This window comes from Rhinolophus hipposideros (assembly GCF_964194185.1).
Source record: "Rhinolophus hipposideros genome assembly, chromosome: 10".
Classification (NCBI taxonomy): domain Eukaryota; kingdom Metazoa; phylum Chordata; class Mammalia; order Chiroptera; family Rhinolophidae; genus Rhinolophus; species Rhinolophus hipposideros.
The window spans coordinates 14,585,806-14,600,710 of NC_138056.1; the positions used below are offsets into that span (position 1 = coordinate 14,585,806).

General features: G+C 44.6%; 1 long non-coding RNA gene across 4 annotated transcripts; it reads left to right on the forward strand.

Annotated features, from left to right (window-relative positions):
* The first annotated feature begins 7,797 nt into the window (after positions 1-7,797).
* LOC308503488 lies at positions 7,798-10,144 on the forward strand. 4 transcript variants are annotated; one of them, XR_013994185.1, is made up of 3 exons: positions 7,798-8,038; positions 9,352-9,490; positions 9,800-10,144. It is a non-coding gene; the product is annotated as an uncharacterized lncRNA (long non-coding RNA). The 4 variants fall into 4 exon arrangements; XR_013994186.1 differs by having other exon boundaries at positions 7,806-8,071; XR_013994187.1 differs by having other exon boundaries at positions 7,808-8,682; positions 8,942-9,490.
* Positions 10,145-14,905: the final 4,761 nt, after the last annotated feature.

Genomic DNA, 14,905 nt, shown 5'->3' on the forward strand with positions numbered 1-14,905 from the left:
TAAAAAGATTCATAGAAAACACCGGAAGGAAATACACCAACATATTAACAGTGGTTATCTCTGGGTAGTAGAACCATGTGTTACTTTTCTTACTCTTCTATTTTTCTGTAATTTATAAATTTTCTAAAATGAGCCTGTATTGATTTTTAGAATGGAGTAAATTAAATAGTCTTAAACGACACACAAAAAATAGAACTGACTCGACTATTTTTAGGATGATGGATTGGTATGTGTGAGAAGAGATGGCCGGAGGTAAGGCTAGGGATTTTCTGGGTTGCCGGGAGTGATGGGGAAAATCCCTCACTCTTGGTGTCTTTAAGAGTGTGGGTCATACGATGCCATACCTTCTGCAGAATGACAAGCACACAAGAAAAACTTAGTCACATCAAATAGATGACACTGTCAATTCAGTCAACATTTAGAATGCACCTACTGGGTGCCAGGCTCTTGGGGAAATGACCAACCTTGCATTCTAGTTATTAAAAACAAGACTACACTTTGCGTTCATCCACTGTACGACTCGCAACACACTGATTACCTTGATTTCCCACTACTGTTCTCAGAGAGGCAAACAAAAAGAAATATGAACAAGTTAAGATTTGCAGGGCCGCCCCCTCGCCCGTCACGCAACGCACGTTCGTGGGGAACCTGGCGCTAAACCATTCGTAGACGACCTGCTTCTGGGTCGGGGTTTCGTAGGTAGCAGAGTAGCTCCCTCGCTGCGATCTATTGAAAGTCAGCCCTCGACACAAGGGTTTGAAAAAATAAAAAAATAAAAAAAATAAAAAAAAAGATTTGCAACAGATGTCAAGAACATATTGGGAGTGGCCCAAGACCTTCCACTGACGCTGCTAACTGTGTATTCTTCACGAGGGGCAGTTCTGAGGGAAAAAACACAGCCAGGCAGTTATCAAACTAAGGCTTGCAATTTCTCTGGTCTGGTCTGAAAGTTCTTGACCAATGGGTGTTCTCAGCAGGACCAGTAAAGTTACTAATCCACTCACTGAACAAATATTTACCGAATACCTATTATGTCTTGGTGCTATTCAAGAAGCCAGGATAATGCAGTGAATCAAAGTCTTCCCACCAATGGCACTTACATTCAAGTGCAGGAATTAGCAACAAATAAAAACCAACTAGTATCAGTCAGGTTATGATCACTGCTATGGAAAAAATAAATAAAGCAGACTAAGGGACTAGAGTGACAAAAGGCTCTTTCCTAGGTAATTAAGAAAAGTCCTAAGGAAGTGACATTGGAGCAGAGACCTGAACAAACTGATTACATGGCATGACTACCTAGAGCAGTGTGCTATGTTGTAAGAACAAGTGCAAAGGCCCTGAGGCAGGAAGTACAGCAAGAAAACCAAAATGGCTGGAGCACTGTGAGCAAGGAGAGTGGGTGGAAACTAAAGTCAGGGCTGCAGCGAGCAGCTAGATCATGCAGGGCTTTTTAGGACATGGTAAGGACTTCCGGTTTTATTTTAAAAGTAATAAGGAGCCTCTGGATGGTTTTGAGGTGGGGAGTAAAGAAATCTAAAATGATTACTCTGGCTACATGGGTAAGGGGAGGGTAAGAATATAAATAAGAATTTGGGCTAGGAAGCTGGTGCAGAAACCCAGTGAAAGATGATGGTGGAGACGGTGAGAAGTAGAATTCAAGACATATTTTGAAGATAGAGGTCACAGAATTTGGAGATACATTAAATGTAAGGCAGGAGCAAAAAAGTGTCAAGGAAAATTCCAAGGTCTTTGGCTTGAGAAACTGAGTAAATGCTGGTGCTACATAATGACATGGGGGCCACTGGGGGAAGAGCGGGTGTTTCGTTGTGTTTTAAGGGGCATAGTGGATGGTGGTGGTACCCAGCCCACACCCATCAGGCCTTACCACATCAATGCACACTGGGTGACTCTACCCGCCAACATTTGCATCACTTTGCCTGGGCTCTTTCTCCCAAGCTGCAGAAATCACTCTGTGTGCTCAGCACCCGTCCTGGGAGCCTGGGAGCTGTCCTCAATCACTGACGCTCAGAAGTGGGTGTATAAATACCCCAGGTCCCTCCCCCGGGTGGGAGGGGGGGACATATATGCTCCATACCATTTCCCAGGGTTCACCAGTGAGATTAAGTTCCAGTCCCCACAGTAGCAGCTAGCTTGATAGCATAGCCTTTATTGGCCTTTTGCCCTGCCCAGCTCATGCTCCCCAATTCCCTCCCATTGGTTCCTGCACCTTCCAAATAAATGACCTACCACTTGAATCCTTGGCTCTGGGTCTGGGGGAGTCCAAACTAAAACGGGAAAAACAGTACTATCTTCCGATGCCTTATACCCCATTCCTCTTCACTCCGCGAGTCTTCCCTGATCAGTCTTTCTCACTCCTCCACCAGTACAGTAGCAGGGTCAAGGTCATCACCGAACCTCCGTCACACATGGTCGGGACAAAATGGACTCATGTGAATACACCAGAGTGCCAGCTGATCCCCCATCCTGAGCCCTAGGCCTGCTAATAGTCAGTTTGCCTTTTCCTTCCCTACCACTGCATGCAGCTAACTCACCTGGCTGTCGCATTTTCAAAACAAACACAGCACAGAACCATGATCTAAGAGCATCGAGGGAGATGTCCAAACGGAAGAGGAAGGAGCATGATGGACCACTTCTGTCCCCTCCTTCAGTGGACAGTTCAGCAAATGCCCTGTGACATTAAGGCCAAAGACTATTAGCACCAGCATCAAATGCTATTTATTAAGTATTGACTCTAGGAGGAACTAAACTCTCTCATCAAAAGCCAGGGGGCAGGGACCCGACTTGCCATATGCCGTATCTCTCAGGGAAGCGTGCTTGTTTATCCAGCAGCATTTTATATGTCACAAATGATTCAGAACCGTCACTGTCCACTTTCCTTCTGTTGACACGGATTGACTGTGGGGGCGGGGGTTAAAAAGCAAAAGCTGCACAAAGATCCTTTGGTTTGAGCAAAATATACTTGCTAAAATGAACTGCTGTCAGCATCCATCAGGCACAAAGCAAATACAATCGCCCTTTCTGCAAACAAGAAGATAACAAGAGCACACAGTCCTGTGAGTGGTGAGGATGTGGAATCTGTACCCCTGGCGTATCAAGACGTCCTGAAGACGGAGCTTCAGAATCAGTCGGACTTGGGATTCAACTCCCGGTTAGCCACTGACTAACCGGTATCATTGGGTGGGTTATTTCACCTCTTTGAGCCTTAGTCTCCTTATGAGCTAAGTGGAGAGAATATGCCCACTTCCTAGGGTGCCTGGGATGAAGACAGACCAACAATAAGCAGAGCAAGCATGCCATCGATATTAGTTTTCTTCTCTGGTTAACTATTTATAGCTGAAGGCAACCTGGCAAATCCACCCTGACGCAGTCAAGAAAGACCTGAGAAAAACCATCTCAGTGATTCTCAAGGGAGGGGCATTGCCCCTCAGAAATAAAAGAGGACACTCCTGAGTAGAGCTTCTTCCCCAGGCCTCAGCGACCCTTCCAAAGGCCTCCCGTGTGGTAGCGCGAGCTCACGGGTCTTCCACTTCAGTATCCTCAGCACTGATCACAGGGCTAGGCACACAGGAGGGGAACAAGACTGGCGCTGTGGAAATCGCACACTTTGAGTTAGACAGGCCTGGCGTAAAGTCCCCGTTCTGCCACTTGCCTTGACTTCCTTATTCCTCAGGATCCGTATCTGTAAAATGAGTAATAACATCTCCTACAAGGTGTTACGCATATGAACTGAGATCATAAAAGATGGAGAGCCTAACAGAGTGCCTGACAAATTATAGACACACGAGTAAAGCTAGCCCTTACAGAAACGTCTGCTGAGTGAACTCATGGATAAACAGAACTCCATTCAATTCACAATGTTCACACCTCCTGCCACCTCCACAACAGAAACGTGCCATGTCACATTTTCCTTTATGGATATCGATATGTAGCCGGAGTTCTTTTTTATAACGGCAAACGTTTCTGCCAGCTCTGACGTCGTGCAGCACAACCGTAGCTAACTCCTGTCTGTTCTTGGGACAGACAAGGAACTAAACGCACTGCCCACCCCCCTCTCTATCCCAACATTCACAAAGAAGGAAACTCTAATTACAAATAGTGCTGAGGGAATCTCACAGCCTCTCCCCCCAAAATATATTAATTACAGATGGCATTTTCCACTTCCCAGCAAAACAACCTGATAGGCATCACCTTTACTAAGGGATGAAGGTCAACATCACCAGTGATAAACAGATTGGCATTACAGACCCTTAATATGGTATGCTAAGGAGGACACATCACTTCCGTGTTTCTTTCAGAAACTTCAAAACCCCAGTCTAATCATGAAAAACACACCAGACAAATCCAAATCAAGGGATGGTCTACAAAATAACTGACGAGTATTCTTCGAAAGTATCAAGGTCATAGAAGAAAAGGAAATGAGTGCCTGGCACAGATTGGAGTCTAAGGAGACATGAAAATTAAATGCAATGTGGGACACTGGACCAGATCTGAATCAAGTTTGCCATTCAGTTTTGTTTTGTTTGTTTTTTTAGTGTCAAGGGACACCTCCAAAAGGAGTCCAAATTGGACCAAAGGTCCAATTGAGGGACACATGGAAGAGAAAAGCTTAACCCCAGGAATGTGACTGACCAAACGGAGGTGAGAAAGATTTAGGAAAGGATTCAAGTCTAAGCTCCATTGTTTTTAAAACCTGAGCACCAATGATACACTTTCTCTCCTTAGTCCCTATGCCCTCAAATCCAACTTAGAGTAACAGAAGAAATCGGGGTCACTTCAGCATTGTCTCACCGCAGTATAATTTGCTTTTGACATTTTCCTGAGTTACCAATATAAATACTAGATGGTATAATATGGCAAAGCGCTGTTTAGACAAAAACATGCAGCACGCTTTAATCCACTGAGCCAACAGGCCACCCCTGAATCAGACTCTTTTGACGCTAAAGCCTAAGCATCTCTACCAGGAAAATGTTCTGTAAGACTCAGATATAGAGCAAATGTTGAGAGCCACTATCTTTCAGGCTGGGACGTGCTTGTGCAAGATTTAGGATTTCCAGAATGTATCTGTAGAGATTAATCTATCTCACTTCCATTTTCTTTCAATGTCCCCTTGCCCACTCTCCCCAATGTTCCTCTTACCTCTCTCCTTCCTGTGTCCTTGACCACATCTCATGTTTTAGGGTCCACTCTATGTGGTAATTGGTCCCCTGACCTTTCCCAGCCTTGCTGTTTTGGTGTACCTGAGACAAGAGGGTAACAGCCTTGGTGCCAAAGGAATCCATTCATTCATGTATTTATTCACTCCTGCATTGGAGACCATCCAGTAACCCACAAGAAAGATACGATTTATCCTTTTGTGAAGTTTACATATTAGTAGGGGGGAGACAGTCAAACAACAAAGGAAGAAAGACACAAGAAAATCATAATAATGAGGAAGATTGTGATAAAACTGAACCAAGATGTGACAGGGTGTAACAGGAGGCGACTTCAGTTTGGACAGTGAAGGAAAGGTCTGTCTGAAGAGGTAAACAAGAGATCCAGCTCCGTAAACACCTAAGGGAAGAGGTTTCCAGGCAAAGGGAATAACTCGTATAAGGGCCCTAAGCAGGTCCAAACTTGGCAGATGGAAGACAGGCGGTGTGGCAGATTATAGTGAGTGGAGGGGTAGAGACTGTCCCAGATGAATCCAGATCACGTAGGGTCTTGTAGCGCTCAGTAACTGGTATGGAAAGACAACTAGTGGCACTAGATAGAGAGGATATAGAATCTAACTTATGCTTTAAAACAATATCTTGGCTGTTGTGTGAAGAATGGACTGGGGTGGTGGTGGAAATTGATAATGAGATTAGAAGCAGGGAGAACAGATTAAGGAGGGCTGCAGTCAACTAGGTAAGGGATGATGGTGCCTGGGTTAGGGTGGGAGAGATGAGAACAGTAGGTGGATTCTGGAAAAAGAGCTAATATTCTCTAATGGACAAGCTGTGGGAAATGAGCAAAAGGGACTCAAGATTGCTCCTGGGTTTCTGTCTTGAGCATACTGATGTGTGGTGATGTCACTAATTGAAATAAGGAACCCTGGGAGAAGTTGGAGGTGGGAAATGGAGAGGTCTATTTCAGATGGGTTAAGTTTGAGATATTTATTAATGAACTGATGAAAACCCCCAGCTCATATTTTATACGTATCAGCAAAGGACGATGAAATCCGAAACGTTGCCTTCCTTTTCAATTCTTTGTTAAGCAGAAATAAAGCGAACGATAACCGAATACAACATTCAGTCTTTCACAAAACATTTTTATGTTCAGAGGTTTGGTAGTAGAGCCACAGCCTTCCTGGGCAGGCATAAGTAGCACTAAGCAATTGTTCAGGGGGCAAACTAATTAAAAATTTAATTCTATGATTTTCATCTTAATCTTAATCCCCATTAGCTTTAATCAATGCCCACAATTTAGCAGAACTTTTCATTTAGATAAATGACTGAGTAGAGTGCCTAATTAGTCTGTTTGTTATCAACCACTTGATAACAAAAATTATGCTAATTACTAAAAAAAAACCACACTCTAATTTTTAAAGCCTTTTATTAGCACAAAAGCTATGTTCCTGTGATCAAATGAAATGTGTTTTTTTTTTTCCCGTTACACTCACCAATTGTTCAAACCTGTTTCTCTTTTAACTTGCAGAAGTCAAGTTGTAGGGCATTTGAGAAAGGTCTGTTCGCCCTTGCCTCGCACGATGACACAAACAATAATGAAAGCGGTACCGATAAGAAGATCCCATGATTTTCTCAGCTACCCCTGGGTGCTTCTGCTGCACCTGCAAAAAAAAAAAAGAAAGAAAAAGAAAAAAGAAAAAGAAAGAAAGAAGTCAGGCCAGAAATCACTTAACACAACTAAGCAAGACTGAATGTGGGGCTGTGGGAAGTGCTTGGAGGAAGGGAGAAGTTTCCAGCTTGTTCCAACGCCGAAGTGGCTGCTCACTAGCTTGGCGAACCCGGGGACATTCCTTTGGGGACCCCCTTTCCTCTCGCATCCTCGGCAAAGGTTCTGCTCGCAAGTCCCACGGCAGCTCTCAGGATGCCCAAATCTTGCCCGTTCCTTCAGTACAAGAGGTCTTCATTTAAAAGACCACACTCAACGACTCGGGCCTCCTGCAGCCTTTTCCCAGTGCCTTCTCCCCCTGGGTTCTCAGTGCCTCTTCAATGGCAGGGTGAGGCGTGGAGAAGGGTGCCTGTTATCCATGAAAACCAATACAGACTCCTTCTCACGCTGGACGCGGCCTCAAACCGGGAGGGCAGGCTGTCGGACGGTCCACGCAGGCGGTGGCGAGGCACACTGCATGAATACACCTTCAGGGAAAAGAACACGGCGTCCTGCGGTGCCCGGCGGCGGAGGCCCGTGCGCACGTCGTGGCGATGAGGTCCTGGCTGCTAAGACCACGTCTCTGCCCACACGTTGTATGTGCCACTTCCCACGGCCCAGTAGGAACCAGTTCTGGGGGGCGGGGTTCCACCCAAACTTCCTTGACCTGCTTCCCAGACGCCCCCGCCTGCGTCCCTCAGGCTCCCGGATGGCCCTCCCCCTCGACCCCCTTCTCACCGACAGGCCGCCGCCGCGGGTAGAGCCTCGGAGCCAGGTCGCGCTGGAGCAGAGACAAGACGACGAAAGAGGAAAGGAGCAGAGCCTACCCACGTTCTTCACTTCCAACGGACCCCCAAGGCAACCGGAGAGGAAGTGACCCAGCTCAGCACCGGAAACGGAAGTGGGGCGTGGCTCCAGGGGGCCGCCATGTTGTGTGTGGCAGATTGCGATTGCAGCCCTGAGACCGAGCTCCAGCCGCACCTCCCTCCCTCCTTGCCTCTCTCTGGTTCTAATGAATATGTATTGCCCTCACTAGGTGCCAGGCACTGTGCTGTGTGCCAGGACCCGTTGCACAGGGCGCTTTCTCTCCTGACGTTCAAACGTCCTAGCCGTGGACCCTAAAGGCGTGTTTGCTGCAGGTTGAAGCACGAAGCCCACGAAGCAGGTGGGCCCGTGTGGTTTCAGGACACTTTCCAAGGCTCGTGGGACTTGGGTTACGTGGGCTAGAGACTGGCATGGTAAAGGGCAGAGGGAGGGTTCAAGACATAGGAAGGAAGGAGGCGGTGGCGGGCTGAGTGTGTGACGTGCGCCGCGTCGTGTGGCTGCCGGGGTGGGCCGACAGCGGGGTGACGGTTGGGGTGCCGCATGCTGACCGGAGGGAGAACAGCTTTGGACGCGGTTTGCGGTTAGGCGTGCTGAGTCTGCGGGCCCCTCCGGTGGAGCAGCTTAGCAGGACGCGCCGGTGTGGATGGCGTCGGTCAGAGGCCCGAGCCACAGGTGTGTGTCGTGGGGGGTGGGGCGGAGCAGAAGCCTGAAAAGGAACAGGAGCAGGTAGCCTCAGGAGAAAAACCAGGTGACGACGGTACTTCAGGAGGCAAGGGAAGAGTGCGTCCAGTAAGGGTCGCCAACCGGGCAGATGATCCTGATACATTTAGTGAGATGACGACAGAAATGTCACGGCTAAACACATACTGCATTTGCTGGAGCAGGTTGGGATGGTGGGAGGAGGCAGCTTGGGCTGATGTAAGAAAAGGTGAGGGTGAGGGTTACGAAATGGGGACAAATGAGCACATATAGGCCTTTCAAGAAGTTGCCTAACAAATGAGAAACAAGAACTCATAGACACAGACATAGTTTAGTGGTTACCAGAGGGTAAGGGGGTGGGGGGTGGGTGATGAGGGTAACGGGGGTCAAATATATGGTGATGGAAGGAGAACTGACTCTGGGTGGTGAACACACAATGGGATTTATAGATGATGTAATACAGAATTGTACACCTGAAATTATGTAATTTCATTAACAATTGTCACCCCAATAAATAAATTAAAAAAAAAAAAAAAAAAAAAAGAAGTTGCCTACGAAGAAATGAGAAGAATACGGGAAGGACGATAGTAACGCTTCTTAATTATCATTTTTTTTTTAAGATTGGAGAGACATAAACGTGTTTGCTTTTGAGGAGTAGGAGCCAGGGATTTGGGATATTCATCAGCCTGTGACCAAATTGACCCGTGCCCAAGAGTAGTTTATGAGCACGGTTCTTAAGAAAGCAGGACAGGAGGAGAGAGGGTATGCAGAGCACAGGTGGGGGGGCTCACCTCAGGTAGGAACTCTGGGAAAGGAAGATGGGGTGGGGCAGGCACAGGTGGATTTGTAGGATCTGTGCTGTTGAACAGGTTGTGCATTTCACAAATCCCCGGGGCACTACCGACTGCCGTGGCATCTTACTTTTGAATAGTAATCAGGATTATTTCCTGGCAGATGATAGTAAAGAGCCTCGAAGGAAGGGTGTTTCTTTCTTATTCACACAAAGCGGCCATAGCAGACACGAGTGGAATTTGAGTGCTGGAAGTTGAGGTCCTGCCTGTCTGATGGTGTGTATTCTGCTTGGAAAAAGGAGGTGAGTTAATTGAAGGAAGGGAATGGAGTCTCTGAGAGACCTGTGGACAGTGGAGAAGGTGTGCATAATTGTTGTAGTTGGGGGGAAGGCAAAGAAGAACAAGCAGATTTCAGCCATGTAGAAACCAGACATGTGAGGTCTGTGTGGGCAATGGATGAAATCACATTACCTCATTTTATTGAAGCATTTCTAGTAAAAAGAGGTAGCTTTTATCCTCTGGTGTAATGTTTTGGCAGGCAGATTGGGGTGGCCTAAAGCTTACTGATCATCTTTCTCCCACTACAAACTTGTGTTCCATTGATTTTGAAGGACACTGGAATGCTGCCCCTATTTCAGAACGAAATGTGTTTTGTGAAAGTGGAATCAGAGGCAGCTTTTAAAATACATCAGGAATTCTGCTACCAGGAAGATGGAATACATGTACTTTCCCCTTTTTCTCCCACAAAGTACAGCTAAAAACCTTGGACATTATGTGAAAAAGAAACGTAAGAAGACTCTGAGAAATGGAGCGGAGACACAATGACTAGCAATATGGGGACCAAAGCGGCAGCACGGTGACAAGCTGCCTGGGATTTTTTTTTTCATCATATATCCCAGACTTGGACATGAAGAAGCCAGTGACCCAGAAATGCTAAGGAACATAGACCACCCCCCCCCCCAAAAAAAAGAGTGCACTGTATGATTCCCATTATATAAAATTCTGGAAAACTCAAACTAATCAAGTGACAGCCATCAGATCAGCAATCAGCAAGGAATGGAGGTGGGAAAAGACAGGATGGAGAGATTATAAAGGGGGCAGGAAGAATCTTTTGCGGGTGATGGATATATTCATTATCTTGATGGTCATAATGGTTTCATGAGTATATACATACATATGTCAAAACTTACCAAGTTGTACATTTCTAAATGTTCAGTTTATTATAGTTTACTTAAATAAAGCTTTAAAAAGAACCCACTGTTGAGACTCATCCACTCTTAACTTTTGCCATATGTATTTGTTGTGGATTTTTCCCTTCACCTGTATGCCTCCCAAACTTTTTCCCTCCATTTCCGAGATGTAAGTACTAGGAAATTGAACTCCATGTTATCAGGCATGATTTTATTTTACAAAGTTGTTATCTATAAAATCATGTAACCTTATTTTGTGTACTTAACATTTTTCATAAATAGAGGATCATTCTGTAACTTTCTTTCTTTGTTTAACATATTTATGAATAAATTATTTAACTTTAACAAAACGTTGGCGTAAGTATTATTATTACCATTTTATAGATGGAGAAACTGAGGTTCACCATGATTAGCTAAGATGCCCAAGATGAGTGACAAAGCCAGGATTGAACCAGGTGTGACCTAAGTCAAAATCAAAGCTTCAAAAAGTGAGCCAGTTCCTTTAAAGGGCGGGGAGCTTTCCCTCAGGGGCTCCCTTGGTTGTGTCTTCTGGTGCTGCTGTGAACAGCACCCTTCCAGGCTTTTTGCTCTTCTGGACTTCTCTGGCTTGACTGGCACTCAGGTTGGGTTGGGCTTCTTGCCACATCCAACTATACCAATGCCAGAACCAAAACCCAGCCCTTGTTCCTGCCTTTCTCCTTTGACTTGGTTCTTCCTGTCCTAAGCAACCCTTTCTCTCCTTGTCCTGATGGGGATTCTTTTTTTTTTTTTTTTTTAAGATGTTATTGGGGAAGGGGAACAAGACTTTATTGGGGAACAGTGTGTACTTCTGGGACTTTTCCAAGGCAAGTTGTTGTCCCTTCAATCTTAGTTATGGAGGGCGCAGCTCAGCTGCAGTTCCAGTTGCCAGTTGTTAGTTGCAGGGGGCGCAGCCCACCATCGCTTGCAGAAATCATCTCTTGCGGGAGTCAAACCGGCAACTTTGTGGTTGAGAGCCCGCACTCCAACCGAGCCACCTGGCACTGGCCCATGTAGGAATCTAACTGGCAGCCCTCGGCGCTAGGAGCACGGAGCTCCAACCACCTGAGCCACTGGGCGGACCCCTGATAGGGATTCTTAACGTGTGTCATTCCAGGGACCCCTTGGGCAGTCTGACAAAGCCTCTGGGCACCTCGGAATAATACTTTTAAATGGTTGTAATACGTAAGATTACAATTATATTGAAATACTTTTATCAAAATATTTTTTGAAATTGTGAGAGTCGTGTATGCTTCTTTATTAATGTCTTACATAACAAGTTCTAGCAGTGGGTTTAATAACCAATTTTGAATGAGCATGAGCATAGACTGTGTTTCAACATGTCAGCAGTAACTACAATATAATATAAAAATATCTGATTTCTATTGATGACAAGAAGGACTGGTAATATTACTATGGTTTGTTCTACTTTCCAAACTGAAGTGCTAAATTTCAGTTAGAAGTTAGTGAACAGAAATTTGTTTTTCCTCCCCAAGTTCACAGACCCCCTGAATTTCCTCCATGGACATGTTAGGGGTCTGTGGACCCCAGGATAAAAGTCCCTGGACTTGCACTTCCCCTGAGAGCAGAACCATGGAATGGAGGATCTTGGAAGCAACTGGTTTTACAGGCGGACAGAAAGCTGATCCTGGAACCCCAAGTTTTATGTTAAAGGAATATGTCTTTCCGTTTTCCTAATCAGGAGCTACAGTGGGGGCTCCTGCACAGCTAGTACAGAGGAACTTAAAAACAGATACTGACAAAAATAACTTTTAACTCTTAGATTTAGGGCAGAGCATGATATCAAAGGCCTGAGCAAAGTTTTGCAAATTTTCGTTTGTCAGAAATCTGTGCGGCATTTGTTACAGACACATTTTCCTTTCCAAAGAAAATTATTTCATGACTTCGGGTAAAAGTAAGTCCCCAGCAGACTACCCGCGGCTTTCACCAACGCTCCTGGCAGGGGCCCTCTGGTTCCAGGCCTCAAAGAACATCCTGCAGTTTTCCAGGAGCCCGCGGGGTCTACTTTAAACAGATCAGCCCTGTGTTTTTTCATTTGTGAAGCTCACCGTGCTTTCCGTCTCCCTGTTGCTCAATTAACCGCTGACAATTCTTTTCAGCGTGGCAGGGCCCCGGGCCCTTTTCTCTCTGCCTCATTATTTTATATAGTTTGAAATGCTGGCTTTTTAAGTTAAAGGTCAATTTTACTGCTTTTCTGGTGAGAGAGGGAAGCATACTTGCTCTTGGTAGGAACATTAGAAAATACAGATTAAAATTAAAAAATCCTCCAGTGCGGTTGTACCCAATTGTACTGCCATCAGAAGTACACACACGTTTATTGATCCTTTGGAGATCCTCTTTTTAAAATGCCTGTTCGAATCTTTTAGACATTTTTTTTTTAGGCAGCTGTATTTCTATTTCTTTTTGCTTTGCGGGGATTTGTTATACATTCTGGGTATATAACAATATAATAATATTCCTTTGTCAGGTATATGAATTGCAAGTATCTTCTCCAAATCTGGTTTGCCTTTCACTCTCTTAACCGTGTCTTTTAATGAACAAAATAATTGAAATAAAATCCAATTTTTTTTCTTGGTGGTTGGTGCTACCATTACATTTTTTAAGATAAGCATTTGGGCCGTCTCACTGAAATTACGATGCATTGATGCCGTGTTTATTCTGCTTAGCTGCTCTGTGCGGACCTTGGGCAAGCAGGAGAGGCCTGTGTGTTGCTAGAAAGTACTACAATGTTCAGAACAGCATTGTTCAATAAAAATATAATGCAAGCCACATGGGGCATTTAAGTTTTACTGGTAGTCACAGTTAAGAAAAGTAAAACATAACAAAATAAAACAAAAAAGTAATTCAATCCAAGTGAAATGAACTTCGTTTTGGTGGTATATTTTATTTAATCCAATATATTCTGGAAGCCAGACCGTTTCGATATTTTAAAATTTTCCTTGTTTTAGTTTTTCAATTTAAATGTTAGTCTCCCTAGCCACGTGACAAGTGCTTAGCAGCCATGTGGCTCTGGTGGCTACCATAATGAACAGGCACAGGTTGAGAGGTTGACAATGAGCTCTGGAGGGAAATGACCTAGGTTCCAATATGGCCCTGTCCCTTAATAACACTAGCTAACATCTGTTCTCTGCTTCCTCCATACCAGGCCCTGTTCCTAAGAACTAAAGATACAGAGCATTTAAGGTCTACCAGGTACTATATATGCATTATCTCATTTAATCCTTCCCAAACCTTATGAAGGTAATATTCTTACCATGTGTGGTGGTTAATTTTGTGTGCAAACTTGGCTATCATGCTCAGTTGCTTGGTCAAATACAGGCACGGATATTGCTGTGAAGGTATTCTTTAGATATGATTAACATATAAATCAGTAGACTGATTAAAGCAGATTACCCTCCATAATGTGGGTGGTCTTCATCTAATCAGATGAAGACCCTGAAAGAAAAGACTCAGGTCCCCCCAAAAGGAATTGTGCCTCTAGTCTAGGCTGTGTTTTGACTCAATACTAAAACATTGACTCCTACTGGAATTTCCAGCCTGCCAGCCATCCCACAAATTTTACATTTTCCAGCCCCCACAATCACATGAGCCAATTCCTTAAAATAAAATCAATCTTTTTCTCTCATATATATGATATACATACAGGCTATGTATCCTACTGGTTCTGTTTCTCTGGAGAACTCTGATTGATGTACCACCCATCTTAATTCCTCTCAGTGGGGAAACTGAGGTAGCCTGCCTCCAGAGCCCATCCTCTCTACCCCTCTGCCCCTTCCAGCCATCTGGAAAACTGCTTCCCTTCTCTAGGTTTCATTTTTCTCATTGGTAAACTAAGATAAATAATAGTACGTACCCAATAGGATTGTTGTGAAGAATGTTCAAGATAATAGAAGGGATCTGGCATGTGGCAAGCGCTCAATAAACTTTATTGTTATTTATTGATGCCTTCCATCTTAAAATACACTGAGCAGGACTTATTACTGGTTGCACTGTAGACACCAAAGAATTAAAAGGAAGGACAAGGTCGAGAAAAGTGTGTATTATATTATACTTATTGATGACCTTTATTACAGATGCTCTGAGAATACATTTTGGCCGTGCCCATGTCCATAAAAATTGCCATTTTTCAGGGAGTCCCTACCATGTGCCCAGTACTCAAATTCCATCAACTATTGAAATCCTCGCATTAATCTTCCTGGGCAGGCGGCATTGTCATGTCCCAGTTTACAGATGAGAAACTGAGGCTCTGAGTGACTTGAGAACGTCGCCCAGCTTCTAAATGACAATCAGGAAAATAATTTTCCACTACCTTCCTATCCCCAAGCCATCAGGTTATTTGTTTTCTTTATTCTTTATGAAGCAGTATGTAAGTGAATTGAAATTAACATCAAGTCCGTGTGGGGAAATTGAAAACTTAATCATCCCTCCTCCCGCATTTTTGTTTGCTGCTGGGTGCACATATCCGTAATTCAGCTTTGAGACTGTCAT